The sequence below is a fragment of the Asterias amurensis genome, chromosome 10, assembly GCF_032118995.1.
Source record: "Asterias amurensis chromosome 10, ASM3211899v1".
Lineage (NCBI taxonomy): Eukaryota > Metazoa > Echinodermata > Asteroidea > Forcipulatida > Asteriidae > Asterias > Asterias amurensis.
Window position 1 is genome coordinate 21305085 of NC_092657.1, and position 17322 is coordinate 21322406.

Below are 17322 nucleotides of genomic sequence, written 5' to 3' on the forward strand. Positions count from 1 at the left end.
AAAGCAAACCAGAAAAAAAGGTGACGCCTGGAAAGCTATCAGTTCAGAAATGTCCATCTCGTTTCCTGAGCGTAAAAACTGATCTGCAAAGGACTACAAATAGTCAGTGTGAAACAAATTAGATTTGTGTTCGAAATTGTGGATAGGTGGGTCAAGGAAATAACTGCAAATCGAAAATAATTTGTTACCAAAAATAAAAATAATAAAATAAAAGTTGACATAAAACATAAATAATGAAAAATACCCAGCTGGCCAAGATCGTCAATTTAATTTCTGATTAAACTACAAAGTTGTTTGTTTGTTGGTTTGTTTGTTTAAACCATGAGGAAAAGCCATTAACAAGGTGCCCTTCTTCATACTCTTCTAAGGAGTTCACCTTGTCCCTACAAACTCTTTGTGCACGCTGGTGTTGGCGACCATGACGATTTTCTTGTTCGTCATCCTCCTCTTGTGCAAATAAGAAGATTTGGAGCCCATCCATCCTGCCCACCTTTATACCTTTCTGTGTACATATCTGGCTTCTAAATGGTTCAGAATACTCACTAAACCCGTACCATGTTTAAGAATTGCTATTGTTTGTTATAAACACATGTTTAACTCTAACGGGCATTTAAACGCGGCTAACTAAAAGCAATAGTATTACATAAATATTCGATTCATACTTAACACATGATTCTATTGCATTGACAAACAGTGCTTTAACATTGGGTAAAGGTATATACATAGGCGCTTTGTTTATTTTATTGTTTACTATTTATTAAATTAGAAAAAAGCATAATTAATCTGAACATTTTATGACGTTATATTGTTGCCTTGCTAATGTTGATAAACTTATTATTATTATTCAATACCAATAATTCAAATGCAGTTTCTTGGAAAAAAAAAATTGTTTGAGAGTGGGAAAGAAACATAAAACGACTCGATGCACTTTTCAATTATGACATTTAACAATGTTGTATTTATAAATTTTCCAAAAACCTCGATCTGTGAGGCAACGGGATTCGATCCCGGGATCTTTAGGTGCCGCAGAGTCCAGAGCCCTTCCACTTGGCCACTGCTCATCTTACTTCATTTGTGTTCAAGTTGAATTTTTTAGAACTTAGGATGAACTGCTAAAATTATTGTCCCATTATTGCTAAAATGAACACACACACAGCATTAATTCAATACTCCATATTGTTTCCGAGATACATCCTCTTAAAATGGGCCAAAGCCTCCCCTTTTTTTTTTTTTTTTTTTTATTACTTTAAGAGTCCCTAATTAAATAACGAAACCAGCCGTTTGGCTGCAACGAAGTTTGGTATTTAAGTTGTGGCCCTAGATTCATAGTTTGGCTGCACTAGGCCCGCCATCGACAACCCCCCCCCCCTCCCCCCCTCCCCCCCCCATTTGTTAACAGCGGTGGAACTTCTTCTTCTTCCTTTAAAGTGCTGCTTCAGAAAATTTGAAGATTACCGCACTGTGGCTGGGCTCACGCGTGAAACCATGGGACCGTAAGCCAATCAGGTGCAAAAATATACATGGTGCAAGTAAAAACTGGCCAGTAAAAACCCCTTGCAAGTATTCTGCCTGCTCATTGATTAAGAGCGCGTCACATGACATGTCTTAGTTTTGCTAGACGACGGCCGTGTGATAGTGCGTCGGTTTGCCATGCGCTAGTCCGAAGACTAGCACATGGCGCCGTGCGCTAGTCCGACAGACTAGCACACGGCGTGCAGTACCCAGACGTCCGTTGCGTGCACGAGGATGATAAATTAATAGTCTGTAACCATTTCGGATTGCACGACACTACATGCAACACAGTCAGTAAAAGTGTTTGCAATCTGTATTCGCGTCGTCCGTGGATTGTAGCATTCAGGTCTGTAACTTAATAATAATAGTACAGTATTTAGAAATGTTTGGGGTGTTTATAAAACAAATATTGACTGCTTTTACTCGTGCAATGGTTAAAAACTATGACTCATAGTCATAGTTTTAACCATAGCACTCGAAGCAGACAATATTTGTATACTAGGTGAGACCCTCAGTACATTCTTGAATGCATCTAGAGAGGGTGAGAGTGCAGGGTCCGTCTTCAAGCAGTTCCAGTCCCTAATTGTGCGAGGAAAGAATGATGATACATAGACCTGATTGCTGCAGTGCGGGATGTAGAAGCGAGATCCATGTCCTCTGGTCTGGAATTGTGGTTCAGTGAGGTGTGCTTGCCAGTTGATTTCAACAAGACATGAACTGAACTACGTGATACCAAGTTGAAATGACCAGTAACTTAAAACAAATATCAACCGCAACACAAATGTTTTGCTGCATTAGGCCCGGCAGGCACCTCCCCTCCCCCGGGTTAAACATAAGAGGAACCTCCTGAAACCAAGTTGAAATTACCAAATAACACTATTCATAATACCAGTATCAACCGCCAGACATGTTTTGCTTCATTGGGCCCGCCAGACCCCCCCCCCCCGGTTTACAACGGTGGAACCACCTAAAAACAAAGTTGAAATGACCTATAATACAGTTCTTAATACCAGTAATCAAACGCCAGACACAAGTTTTGCTGACCCAAAGGCAATTAATTATTAACGGAAGACTGAGCAGACTTAATATCCATGTGGACAAAACGGTTTCTTAAAAAAACTGAAAGGTTTACCACCCGCAGCCCCTTAGAAATGTAATGTCAGTTGTTTAAAAAATTACTGTTGTTCAACTATTCACATGGGCAGCCCGTTTTGGCAGCCTTTTGAAATTCAAAACAAAAACACACAGTTTTTAACAACAACAACAATGCATGTATGAACGTTTTTCACTTGCCCTTTTGTTTAATTCTAACGAACATTATTTTAGCTATCAATTGAACCGTTTACAGATTTGATTTCATATAACCATATATTATCCCTGTATAAGGATTCATCTGGGAAAAAATTGGAAAGAAGCTGATTTCAACTGATAATGGTAGGTATGGGTGTCAGTTACCACAAAAAAAGTAAGGACCAATTGGGGTTGGGGAATTCGTTTCCCCGGGGGTAATTAAAACCCGGTGATTAATTACCCAAAGTTTACCCAAAGTATGTTGTGTTTCGTATCAAATGAAAGGAAATTTAATTTTAAACCAAGTAAATTATGTTCATTTTGTCATTTGATCATCCTGTTAAAAGTTACACTTGATTTAAGATGTGGTGCTTGCTCACACAGGATCAACAAGGTAATTACACACATTCTATTGTAAAAACCTTAAAACTATTATTTTACACTACTTTGTATCTATCAAAGTGTACCACACTGTTTGAGGGTTCAAATTAACTTGCTTCAAGACAAGTTGATACTACTGGTACTGACAAGCCAAACGTGACAGAAAGCTCATTAAGACCCTAAACACATTAAAGGGCCACCACGGCTTGAATAGCAAAGTTCCTCTACATTGCTCATTTTTCGGTGTCTGTAATATCTGCTCCATTGGAGCAATGTCCACAGCACACTCCACATGCAGTCTCCTTCAAGGGGCCCAAGTATGGAGGTTTTGAGATACTGTCATACCCTAACTTGGAGGTGAACACGAAGAGAGTGTCTATTTTTCCCTTGGCTGCTTGCTTTTGGAACCTTTGATAGTATGTTGTGTTTGGTTTCAAATAAATAGAAACTAAACAAGTGTTGTTAAACCTGCAAGTTAACTATCATCCTTATTCTTCACATCATGCAAAGCTTCAAAAACCGTTTACTCGGAATCTTGTAATAACTCTTCCTGAACGTAGGAGCCGTGATTCGGGTAAGAATGGGGTCACTTGTTACCAGCACTGGAACCAGCAGGGGCGATGACAACCTGTTGGTAGCTGAAATTCCATCTCAACAACAATTGGCTGCAACTGCAAGGAAGGGGAGAGGCAGTACCAAACCATGAAATGTAGAAGCATAAAAGCTGGCATGTCATGTGTGTTTGCATGTAGAGTGCGCTGCGGACATTTTGATGTTACAGACACTGAATAACTGAGCGATGTAGAGGAAACTGCCATTCAAGCCGTTTTGACCAAAATGTGTGTAAAGATTAAAAAAGGGTCTTTAATGAGCTTCCTGTCACATTTGGCTTGTCAGTACCAGTAGTATCCACTTAAAATGTCTTGAACCAAGTTAATTTGAACCCTCAAACAGTGTGGTACACTTTGATATATACAAAGTAATGTAAAATAATAGTTTTAAGGTTTTTTCGTTAGAATGTGTGTAATGACCTTGTTGATCCTGTGTTAGCAAGCGCCACATCTTAAATCAAGTGTAACTTTTCACAGGATGATAACATGACAAAATGAACATCACTTACTTGGTTTAAAATTAAGATTCCTTTCATTTGATACCAAACACAACATACTTTGGGTAAATTTTGGGTAATTAACCCACGGGTTTTAATTACCCCCCGGGTTTTAATTACCCCCCTGGGAAACGATTTTCCCAACCCCAATTGGTCCTTACCATTATCAGTTGAAATTAGCTTCTTTCAAATTTTTTTCCCAGATTTGCTGCAATTATTGCTAATTTTGGGTTACTATGAGCCGATATTTCAATCAATAGATTTTGTGTGTTAATTGGCAAATAAAATAAAACTTGCGATTCGGAATCTAGCCTTGCTCAAGGCAGTCGCATTGTTCACTCCGAAAAGACGCCGCTGTAAACCCAAGAGTATACAATGTGCTCACCGCACCACCCAACCGTGTAATACACCGTCACATCGCTCAACGCACACCGTACGACTACTGTGCACAAGTCAACCGCACTCGTACCACTAACCCGCACACGGAAGCCGTCGGCCCGACGGCCGACGCACGCGGATACTGTGCGGGAGCATCGTGTCGTGCGGTGTGGTTACACACATACGCCAGTGTATACGGGTGGGTTTGTATACAGCGGCGGTCTTTTCTCGGAGTAAATAATAAGACTGCCTTGAGCAAGGCTATTCGGAATCGGAGATAAACAACTATTTAAAATGCAATAACACGCATAACAGTTCACACAGCTTTTCCATGAATATAAGGCTGTATGTGTTATAAACTGAGATATTGTTGCATTCAACGTTTTCGTGGACATGATTCCGTTACCTTATTTTGTTTAATGTTTCATTATTTCTAAATATTGTCTTTAAACTTGAGGAAGAAGAAAACTGACATTGTTCACGCATCTGTATGCACAACCTTTATGGTGTGCTACATTTTAATAATTAACCGGACCACAACTTATCATTATTAAATTGTTATACAAGACATCGTTCAAACAAAACTTAAAAAAATTGTGGACATTGGCAGAGAAAACATGTAAAAAACATTAAAAAAATGAAGAAAAAAAACACAAAAAAAAACAGGTCATGACATGCAGCGTTGACTTCCTCAGTTCACTCTTGATTGATCTGATGTTTAGCAATTGCCGAGTTTTCCCACCAAGGGCGTCGTGGTTTCACTTCTTCGTCACTGCCTTTTCATTTCCAGCCAAGTGAAAATTTTTAATTATATTAAAGCGTCAACATTTAATAAGCGTTTGCTGCTGACGTGGCATCAAGCACCAGTTGCTCTATTGCGTAGACTGGGAACAATTTTAAAACACAGGGAATAATAATAAATACACAAAAGTATTTTCCCATCAATAGCATAATACCAACTACTCTAATTAATTACTACTCTCTAAATGTAAAAGTGTGATTAACACCACTCTTTATTTTCCGAGTTGTCCCTCATACAGCTCTTTAAAAAGGGTGTAGTTATTTCACTCTTTTAGAGGAGTTTCATTCCAGGACAGAGTGAAAAATCACTCAATCTCAAAAAGTGGAAGACCACTCAAAAAGGAGTTTTTCATTTTAGAGAGTAGACCATTTTTTAGCTTATACGAGCCTATTCTATGGTGTCACGAAACGAATGCATTAACACAGTTCACAGTCAACCTCTTTACTGTCTGAACCACTCTGAAACAGAGCTATTTATATCAAGCCACACCAGCCTCTGATTTAGTATCAACCCAGTGCACACACAACCCTCCTACAGTTTGACCATTTAACTTCATAACTGAGGTTTGGAACAACAGTGATAAACTTTACCACTATGTTATCATTTTGTGAACCCCCCAAAAACAGTTCACAGACAACGCTTCCAACGTCCAACCGATCAATATCACCCACTCTTGTTTCGAAACCGAGATAAACATTATGTTAGCGTGAAGTTTTGGTATCGATAACGTGGATTTAATTCACAGTCATCCTACTACTGCTTTTCTGTTGACTTCAATCAACTTATTTTTCAAAAGGTACCCACCTGATAGTTCATTTGCGAATCAAATTCACCGTCCACAATCGACTCTCATGCCGTGTTACCAAACCGTCTCACCAACTATGATTAATTTTACTTAATATCTTAAGTTGAGAAAACAATATTGTTTTTTTGTTTACGATAATGTGTATCTGTTCTAAAAAATACTGTTGCGGTACCTTTAAGATCTGAACCTGACCTGTTTCATACGAAACGCTTTAATAAACGCCGGGCCGGATTAGAGGAAGCTTGAGTGGCTCTTTTGTTGTGTCTTGATGCCTTCGCTGTGCAGAGGAAACAGGACAAGGTTGTTCGATGGTATAGTGTTACAAAACAGGAGCGAGAGAAGAAGCAAGAAATATACACAATGTTGTTGTTTTAACAACAAAATTGTGTTGCTTAAAAGCAACACAATTTTAAAGTTTACCTCGAATAATAACAGGTGTTTGTTTCACTCACGGGCGTTTTACTGACGTAGGCAAGGGTATCTACGCTTACGTCAATCATATTTGTACGAGTAAGCGGGGAATTGTTTGCTTGTTCGCGTGCGTACTCAAGGTTTCAAGGCGTGCTTAGCACACACAGATAGCGATAAAATTCGGCACTTGCACAGTAAGCAGAGAATGGTTACAGAAGACGCATACATCAGTGGAAGGCAGGGCCGTGCAGTTGAGACTTAATACATAAATTTACCTGCAGCCGGTTTCACGAAACTTTGCGCAACCTCGTAAAGTCCACTTGCGCAATGTTTATAGAGCAACTTGCGCCATAAACCTTGCGTAAGTGGACTTAAGCAGTTGCGTACAGGTTCGTGGAATCGGCTGCTGGGGTGCAAGAACATTGTGCTTTTTTTCAATGAGTCCATTCGAAGTATGTCTTCTTTTTCTTGGAGGACAGTTTCACATGAAAGTGGGATTTTAGTATATTACAACATAAAACATCCCTGTCTCGTATGATATTGTGGGTATGATCCATTTCCGGGTTGGGTTGGGTGGGTAAAAGTTTAGTTTTAACTTCGTATAAGCTTCATTTTGACTTTGGGTCATTTTGATTCCGGAATTAGCTGACCTAGAAATAGGCCAATTACCATTCGACTTGCATCTGAACCAACCCTAGACTTGATTCAAGTCCCATTCTCGTGTGAGAGGTCCCTAAGCATGACACGTCCTTCTTGTGTCCATTTGTTTTCATCACAGATGCTGCAAGTGTGGCTGGCAAACTTGAAGTTTTGTTGTGTGTAGAAAGTATGCCCACTGTTCTAATACAGGGAGACAAAAACAAACAAAAACATTGTAACAAAATCCTTCAATTGTTAACATAATACTCTTTTTCAATTTGACCTAAGATTGGGACTTGTACAAAATACAAACTTCATCTGCAAACTTGCAAAAAAACAAATTCATTATGTTACATAGCCCTATCTTCATGAAGAGTTTTCCAACAGTTTGTTTACATGGTTTAAAATACAACCAGGGCTCAATTTGTGGGAAAAAAATCACAAGACTTTTACTGGACCAGAGAATTTGACAAGACTGGGATCGATATGAGGAGAACACTTTCTACACACTACATTGAAACTGCTGTTGGAACAAGCACTAAAAGAATATATATTGGCATTCAATAGATATGTGTACTCAAATGCAATGAGGTGTTACTATTCAAATTAAAAAACACAATACCACTGGACTTGTACGGTCGTAAGTTTACTGGCCCAACGCTATAACCACTGGACTTGGCCTGTGGTCCAGTAATGATTTCGAGCCCTGAAAACCGACACAATCAATTATTGTATGAGTTGGAATTGTTTTATGCACATTCTACTAATTGTGTGTCCAGAATACATCAAGCAATGCCATTGTCCCTGGATGTAACCATCATACCTGTTTCTATATGATGCTGATCAGTTGGCAACTCAATACTTGTTGGTTTTCCCTGAACCTCTGATGGCCTGCTCCTTTTCACAAAGGGATGTGTACATCAATCTCTCATAGCATTTGCCACTTTATGCTGTTCAAAATACAAAAGTTAACAATTGAACATGTAAAATTTAGCTTTATATTAATTTGAAAAATACAAGTATCCATAATACCTAACAATCTGCAAACGAACTAGAATCGGTAAACTTGATCAGATCCAAGTCATATTCAGTATACAATTTATAAAAACAGCCCACTGTTTTTTGTTCCACTGTTGGGGACCTTTTAACTTTTTAAAAACACTAGTTGTTCCTCACTAAACTGAGAAAAAAATAATTATTATAATGTGCAATTTCACTCCAAAAAGGGCTCTAGTCTTGGTATGGGCAACAAGAAGAAAACAGTTCAAGAGTCAGACGAAAGTTATTCGGGGGAGTTGCGGTCAGGAATTAAATTAGTAAAATTACTTCATACAATCAAACTGGGTACTACCCTAAGTAGACCAATGGACCGAAAAATCAGTATATCAAATGAATGTAGCATTTTAAATAAACATTTACCTGTTTACCAAAATACTACTACTACTAAGCAGTAAAGCACCAAGAGTTGTTTTGACTTGGGTTGGAACGGAACAATTTTTGTTGTGTAACATAACATTTTGCAGCATATGTATTTGTCTTCGTCTGCTTACACTTCTACAGGAAATAAAATGGTGCACCGATTGTAAAGATAACAACTTGCCGTTAGCCTCTCTATCCTTTACGACTCATAGTATTTGAGAGGGTCACATAAATAATATATATATATAAATGTTTCAAAATACCGTCCGACCGTCTGTGTGTTCAATTGTAAATTTGGATTACATGACTGTTTCTCCTATGTTAAAAAACAAGCTACTCGTGTTTATTATCAAAAAACTAAGTTGTACTGCTGTTGCTAAGTTAAAGTAATGTCAAGTGATGAGTCGTGAGATCAGTCAAATCAACTCGACCCAAGAAAGTTTAATTAAGCTAAGAAGGGTAAAACAAGAACATGCAGCATGCAGCTGTCGTATGACATACAGTAACACCCAGTTTTGTTCGATGAAAAACAATGTATTACAATACATTTGAATAGTAGTAGGGGGGTACGTGTGTGTTTGTATCAAGGATTTAAGGTATTTTGTTTTTAGTGTGATCTGTATTCTTTGTGCATACGGCTACGCATACACAAAAAAACTGCCCTACTCGGTAGACGTTTTTTCGTTAATTTTACTGTTTAAAATACTCACACATTGACTGCAATGTTACTGTAATGATTGCCTATGCAGTTTCCTTCCTGTCGACATGTTCGTAACATTTACCAGCTCCAAAAATCGAACGTAAACAAGAAAAAACTAACTTTTTAGGACACCGCTCAGCGAACAAAGTTACGGTCGTCCTTTTTGTTTTATTTGTAAGCGGCCTCTTGATAAATTTGCATATTCATCGTTTCTCGGTAATCCAACGATTCTATTGGTTCACGGATGAAAAGTGAGGTCAGCGATCGTGTCAAAGTTCAATTAGTTGAACTCTGTAGCGACGTCGCTAGCGCCTTTCAGCGACGCATCGCTGAGCATCGCGGAGGTCTCGACGATGACTATAAACTGTGTTTTTTAGGATCGCGCGTCAAGATTTCCATCGCGCGACCGTCGCGCGACCGACTATAAACCGGCCTTTACACTTTCGTTTTGTACTACAGTGACGTCCTGGACATCAGGGTACATTTCTGGGGCGGAAAATTTGCACAGCTTCATAACTCAAATATTACCTGCAAGAAACCACTAGTTTCAACAGATTCACATTCTATGGCGGCATACATTTTTCTGCGGTGGTTTTTGGTCCTCATATATTCCTCACAAATCTGTCATTTTCGTGAAATAATGCAGCTACAACGTTAAAAAATTCCCGTTTCGATCGTTTTCTCACAGTGATGCTGTTGTCTTGCGTACGCGTATACATTCGCGTGCAGGACGCATGACGCAAGCTTAGACGCATGAGTTCTCGGTCACCGTATCTTGACTGCACAACTTTAACATACAACACAATTCAAAATTTGTGCGTCGTGTGTCTTGCCTACACACGGCAGACTGTGAGAGGAGTACGAACAAAAATGGGAATTCCTTAACGTTGGGAGCTGCATTATTTCATGAAATTGACGGATTTGTGAAGAATAACTTACGATCAAAACCCACCGCAGAAAAAACATATGCTGCCATGGAATGTGAATCTGTTGAAATTGGTGCTTTCTTGCAGGTAAGATTTAAGTTATGAAGCTGTGAAATTTTTCCGCCCCAGAAACGGGCCTCAATAGTTAGGACTCTGTTCCTGTGTACAGAGAAAGAGTCCTATATAGGGCTAATACTCCAGCGTCCTTTACTTACTGTTATTATGTGCAAACACAAAAACACCATATTCATATCACTATCACTCAGATGTTGGATTGAATCTCCAAAATCCAGTAGTGATCACACAAAGTAGGGTTTAAAAAGAGAAGAAAAAAGGAATATAATTTTGTAAGTGACCAACTAATCTTATTTGAATGTGAACAGCAGTCCTGAATATCATTACAGATGAACGTAATCTTATTTGAATGTGAACAGCAGTCCTGAATATCATTACAGATGAACGTAATCTTATTTGAATGTGAACAGCAGTCCTGAATATCATTACATATGAACGTTATCTTATTTGAATGTGAACAGCAGTCCTGAATATCATTACAGATGAACGTAATCTTATTTGAATGTGAACAGTCGACCTGAATATCATCACAGACGAACGTAATCTTACTTGAATGTGAACAGCAGACTTTCTCTTTACAAGTTGAGCACACCTACATTGTTAGACTCCAACTGCACAACCAAAGGGACTTGCACATGTTGGATTGAGCTCACAAGTAGTGGTATTATACTGTATAGGCTATTGTTGCATGTTTTTTACACACCCTGCTTGCTTAGCAATGAATGCTAACATCACCTTGTGAGTGATTGTCCGCTACCTGCATGCTTTACAAGGAGCAGACAATAAGATAATTTTCCTGGGGCTTACACACATGCCTCCAGCTCTCCTGCTCTACTGAATAACATGAATATGTATAGCGTTTAACAAAGACAACGGTCCGAGTAGGGTCCACCCTTCAGTATCCAGCTTGTGATTGGGCATTGGCAAGATCTGGACGTGCGACGGTGCTTTGAACGTGTAAAACGAATGATCACTAATAAGACTAAATTTTCACAGGTTTTTATCATATAATTAGGTTGTGATACACGAAGTGTGGGCCTTTGGACAATACTGTTTACCGGAAGTGTCAAATGGCTTTAAACTATTTCTTTCTATCCAGTACCTGTTACTTTTGTTATGGCATATTTGATGGCCTGTAAGAACATCTGGTATTTGGCAACACATGCAAGCCTGTTTCACAATGTGTATTGTTATGCAACGGTCATAATGTACATTGTGACCTTAATGTGTTAACCCTTCAAACCTAAAATAATCGTTAGCATAAAACTCCACTTGGTGACGAGTAATGGAGAGAGGTTGATGGTATAAAACATTGTGAGAAACGGCTCATTATGAAGTGACATAGTTTTCGAGCGAAGTAATTTTCCACGAATTTGATTTCGAGACCTCAGATTTATATTTTGAGTCTCGAAATCAACCATCTAAACACACACAACTTCGTGTGACAAGGGTGTTTTTGTCTGCCATTATTATCTTGCAACTTCGACGAGCGATTGAGCTCAATGTTTCACAGGATTGTTACTTTGTACATAATTATGTTGAGATACACCAAGTGAGAAGACTGGTCTTTACCAATAAGGTCCAGTGTCTTTAACGGGCATCCTAGCTACGCCACTAAATGAGAGATTTGGCGCTAGGACTGTGGTGACAGTGAGTGGATAAGTTGCTGGTATCTCCCTGATAACTGCGTCATTCCTACCAAGTTTGTACGCAATCACCTTCATCCTTACCTCGTCAAGTTTGCTCTTTCTGAACAGATGTCTTAGCTACAAAAACCACGACCTTGAGTCCAGGTAGGTCACTAACCCCTGACCCCCACCTCAGTATTCAACTACACAATGAACTTCTTACGGCCAGGCTCTGTTGAAAGTTCAGTCTTGACTAATATTGGCATCACATTAATAATAAGTTGTTTAAATCTTTTTTTTTTTAACAGGAGTACGACGAAAAATTTTATGAATGTTGGTGACCAATTCACAATGGAGGACTTACAACGCTTTGCTATTAAAGTGTCTTTGGATTTATGGTAAGTTTATTATTTTAATATAGTAGAGAAGAGATATTCTCCTTTCGAATCGTAACATTTAGTTCAATTGTGCTTTGGTCACTATGAAGTTCAGAAGCTTAACAAAATTTTGATTCTGGGTCCAGATGAGTCGTCTTCATCAAAATGTTGTCAGAACAAAAATATCATGACTGAATCAAATGCTGATTGGGCTGTGTGTGTGAATGGAAGTTGTAATTCAAAGGAAACCATTTTGTTTCGAGCCATTCAGCCATGGCAGACAGCTTGATATCAGAAGTATTTAATCCTAAGTATTCAGTGAATACTTTCCTGTTGAAGAATAAGTTTATTCATACGGAATCCAGAAGATGCTTTTCCTGAGTGCTTCTACTCGGAAGTTTATGCTTTTACTTTTTGCTAGCACTTGTCAGTACTTACTCCTTTTTATTCATAGCACCCAATGTTTCAATTTATTTATCCTCATCAGACGGCCTTCAACTCCATTCAACATTTTTTGTTTAGACTTTCCGCTTTACGTCACCTCAAATTAAAACGCAGTTCAAAAATAGCAATTGTTTCTGCATTGCGAATAGCACGCCAGATCGCTTTGAAATTAGTTGGGAGGGTTACATTTGCGTAGCGCCCTCTGTCGGTTTTACATTTTTATTTGTATTGAGCGGTATACAAGTGGCTAAATGGATTAATTGTAGATGAACCAGTGTTGATTTGGATTGTGGTTTAGTGAGTGACGTCATACAATATCATCGAGCGTGTAACTGTGCCTGTCCAAACTACCTTCAATTTCTTTAATTATTGATGGCGGTATATCTTGTCGTTGCCTATTATTTTGGTTAATAATATAAATTTTGTAGAATTATTTGTGCAGTTTTGAACTCAAGCTTTTAGATACCAACAGTTTGGTCAACAACTGTTGTTTATACAGAGAGGATCATTTATCTTCGATGTAATTTGGTCAGGTTAATGGTAAATGTTTGTTTGGGTCGAAACTGCAAGAATACCAATATAAGGTTCCCATAATTATTTTCATTTTCAGCCAAATGTTGTAAATCAAGAAATGTGTAATTAAGTCATTCATCATAGTTTGCAATAAGGGAATTACAGAGTGAATGTTGTTCATTAGTTCGTTGGTAGGATACAGACATTTACTTGTTAGTGTGGTCCTTTACCAATAAACAGTTTTCAGCAAGAAATAAGTACTACTTTTAAGACTAGCAGTTGATGTTACATCTTTTATTTATGTCCTCTTTCTACAACAACACATAACAATAGTTCGACATTTTACAAGTGGAGCTAAAAGTAATTTATTTAATCCCCCCTTTAAGATAACATGTGAATACATTTTCACTGAAATGTTCTATTTTTTTAGTGACCCATCGGATAAAACAAACATTGGGTACTAAACCCTGTTTAAAGTTGTTGAGGTTTAAACGTTGTGTTTGTGGACGTTTTGACACAATTCTTTAGTTTTTCATAACCCGGGACTTTAACTGCAGGTTTATCAGACTTTAGTGCTAAATAAACCAACAAATTTTAGTATTAGTTATTAATTGTTTTGTTTTTTTCACCCATATATACCGATGTGTGTAGCACTGTATACTCAGTACTTTCCCGAGTCCTGTGACAAAAACCACAGGCATTTTACGCGGGTGGGATTCGAACCTACGACCTTTGCAATTCTAGCGCAGTGTCATACCAACTAGTTATTAGTTATTAGTATAGTCAGTGATTTTTTTCTTCTTTCATTTAAACAAAACTTTTAGATCAAAACGACAGCGAAAGCCCCCAAAAAATATGTTTTGCCCTCTTAACTGTTTGTATTTTGCACCGAAGCTAAACAATTGAACATTATTTTGTAAGATTTCTCTATGGTATAATTCACGGATTTGCAAACCTCAATAATGGTGAAGGTTTGTTTGACAATGTTTTTTTTTATTACTCTCCTTTAGTACGATATTTCTTTCATCTCACACTTTAAACACTTTGACACCCCTTTGATTTTGACAAAGGCGTATTCTTCATAGATTTTAGTAATGGGTTTTGATGAATTTTAGGGAAATTTTCGGACAGTTTGTATAATAGTAAAGGACCCAAGCAATGCACAAGACAGAAGCTGAATTTAGATTTGAACAAGATACTACACATACTTCACGTACAACACCACTAAACATGAATAACATCGATAGACTGTGTAAGTCGACCTCGAGAGAATTTGAACTTCCTGAAACCTCGAAAAGCAGCTTCATTAATTATGAACTGTTTGTGTAATTGTAGAGTGCTGTTATAATAAAACTCATTCATTGAATTGGGCCTATCGTAATAAGAACACATTTAACAACCATTTAACAATTCGTTGTAAGTTTTAAAGAGAAATAATTCCACATTTTAGTTTTGGGTCTTGAAAAACAGTGAAACCAATGGTTCTTTTCAGAGCCACCCCAACTCAATTAGACAGTATCATTACATGGTGTTACCGCAAACCTTTTACTATGGAAACAGTGATGTGACCGAAACATAAAACTGTTATGAACTTGTACCCAGATGAATTGTTCATAGCTGATGGCTCACAGGTACCTGAAAGCTCAATAGGGACATTTTCATCTTAGGACTTACACAGTCTACACTCTTAAAACTCCCGGGTCAGAAATGACCCGGATTTGGGTCCCAGAGGGCCAGACCCATTTCTGGGTCTGTTTGACCCGGAATACGTGTCAATGTGACCCGGATTCTTTGTCATTGTGACCAGAAAATTTGGTTAAATGCGGGGATTTTGACTCGGATTCCAGGACACATTGACAGGGATTCAGAGTCAAAGTGACCCAGAAATGGGCAAGGCCCACTGGGACCGAAATCCGGGTCAATTCTGACCCGGGAGTTTTTAGAGTGTAACATTTGTAACTACAAACAAGTTTACTTCACTCTACAAATCACAATCGAGGCACATAATGTAAGATTTTAAAAGTGGCATTGACAAGTGTTTTTGATATGTAAACAACGCACCGAAGTAGCAGTTAGACCCTCTACTTGAATATTAAAGAGCAGTTGGACCCCTTCTTGATTGTTAAGTGGTACCATTATCCCTAAATCTTTGTTTGCGTCAAACTTTACAGTCGCACTTCCGGAGCATTATGTGTTGGCCCAATAAACTTTGGTCATGATCAGGATTCGAACCCACAAACCATTGATCTTGCAACTACACTTTGGTCATGACCAGGTTTCTAACCCACAAACCATTGATCTTGCAACTATACTTTAGGCACGACCAGGATTCGAACCAACAAACCAATGATTTTGCAACTACACTTTGGTCATAACCAGGTTTCTAACCCACAAACCAATGATCTTGCAACTATACTTTAGGCATGACCAGGATTCGAACCAACAAACCAATGATCTTGCAACTACACTTTGGTCATGACCAGGACTCGAACCAACAAACCAATGATCTTGCAACTACACTTTGGTCATGACCAGGATTCGAACCAACAAACCAATGATCTTGCAACTATACTTTGGTCATGACCAAGATTCGAACCAACAAACCAATGATCTTGCAACTACACTTTGGTCATGACCAGGATTCGAACCAACAAACCAATGATCTTGCAACTACACTTTGGTCATGACCAAGATTCGAACCAACAAACCAATGATCTTGCAACTACACTTTGGTCATGACCAGGATTCGAACCAACAAACCAATGATCTTGCAACTACACTTTGGTCATGACCAGGATTCGAACCAACAAACCAATGATCTTGCAACTACACTTTGGTCATGACCAGGATTCGAACCCACAAACCAATGATCTTGCAACTATACTTTGAATCCTGTCAGTGAGAAAACCATTCAATCAAAACTTGCCATTGATTTAAAATCTTACATGTTCTAATTTTTATATATTAGCTGTACACAAAATAACTTTAAAAATATATTCTTCAATCAGAAACCATTCTTAAAGCTTGAACTCTGAAACATCATTATCAAAAAAATTTCTATTCTTTTTGCCTTTTTTTCGTGTTGTTTGTTTTCCAAATACATTATTTTTTACTGGTAAAATCTTAGCTTATCAATTTGGTTTTCAAGATCGTTTGCATTTTATGTTTTTTTGTTTGTATCTAAACAAAAGAGAATCCTAGCACTTAAAAATGATTTCAACTACGACATTATTATCATTAATACATACACCGATAAATAATTGAATAATAACTCAACAAATGTTGAACAAGTTTAAAATGCTAATGAAACTTTCATTATAATTATTACCTAACATAGAAAGAGGTTATTGATTCCATAAATGATTGTGATTTTTGTCATAATTCAAAACTTGAACAAGCCGTATGTGATATTGATAAGACCTGCCGGGTCACCAGATGTAATTGGACTCGCTTGTTTACCATAGCAAACTATAAAACAAGTACCAGTTGAGGCTCGTTAGCTTCATGTGTCTTTACCTTTTACCAGTCAGTCGTCTTCACAAATAAAAAAAATTATGATATGTTCGCTGTTCAACATCGCTTGTTAATATCTTTTTGGTACCATGTTGTCTTGTATATCAAGTTGCTTGGCATTTGTTATTCGATTAAACCCAAAAGGAATTTTGATTTTTTTTTTTAAACTGGGCTTTGGAGAATACAATATGACCTCCTTCTTATTCAAAATGAGTTCAACTGTTTTTAACAGTGATATAATTTAGATCACAACAAGTTTGCTGTGACCTGCAAGGGACAAATGTGCGCGCAGTGCGTACACGCGTGCACTTCTCTCGTAGATGGTGGTCAATGACGCGTATTGCAATCCATCTAGAAGGAACAACAAACAATTTACATAAATTGTAAATCACAATTAATTA

At 37.9% G+C, this 17322-nt stretch overlaps 2 protein-coding genes and 1 long non-coding RNA gene across 3 annotated transcripts in view; 1 reads left to right on the forward strand and 2 right to left on the reverse strand.

The window, feature by feature from the left end:
- LOC139943260 (uncharacterized) overlaps positions 1 to 17322 on the reverse strand; it is a 125392-nt gene that overhangs the window by 80210 nt on the left and 27860 nt on the right. The gene's annotated exons all lie outside the window — the stretch shown is intronic.
- On the reverse strand, positions 7402 to 9781 carry LOC139943392 (uncharacterized). Its single transcript, XR_011786814.1, has 3 exons — positions 9456 to 9781; positions 8150 to 8276; positions 7402 to 7527 (listed from the first exon to the last, which is right to left on the reverse strand). It is a non-coding gene; the product is annotated as an uncharacterized lncRNA (long non-coding RNA).
- LOC139943264 (monocarboxylate transporter 12-like) overlaps positions 10288 to 17322 on the forward strand; it is a 60381-nt gene continuing 53346 nt past the window's right edge. Inside the window, exons 1-2 of the mRNA XM_071940090.1 lie at positions 10288 to 10458; positions 12383 to 12472. The gene's annotated coding sequence lies outside the window, so the exon portion shown is untranslated. The remainder of the gene's footprint in view (positions 10459 to 12382; positions 12473 to 17322) is intronic.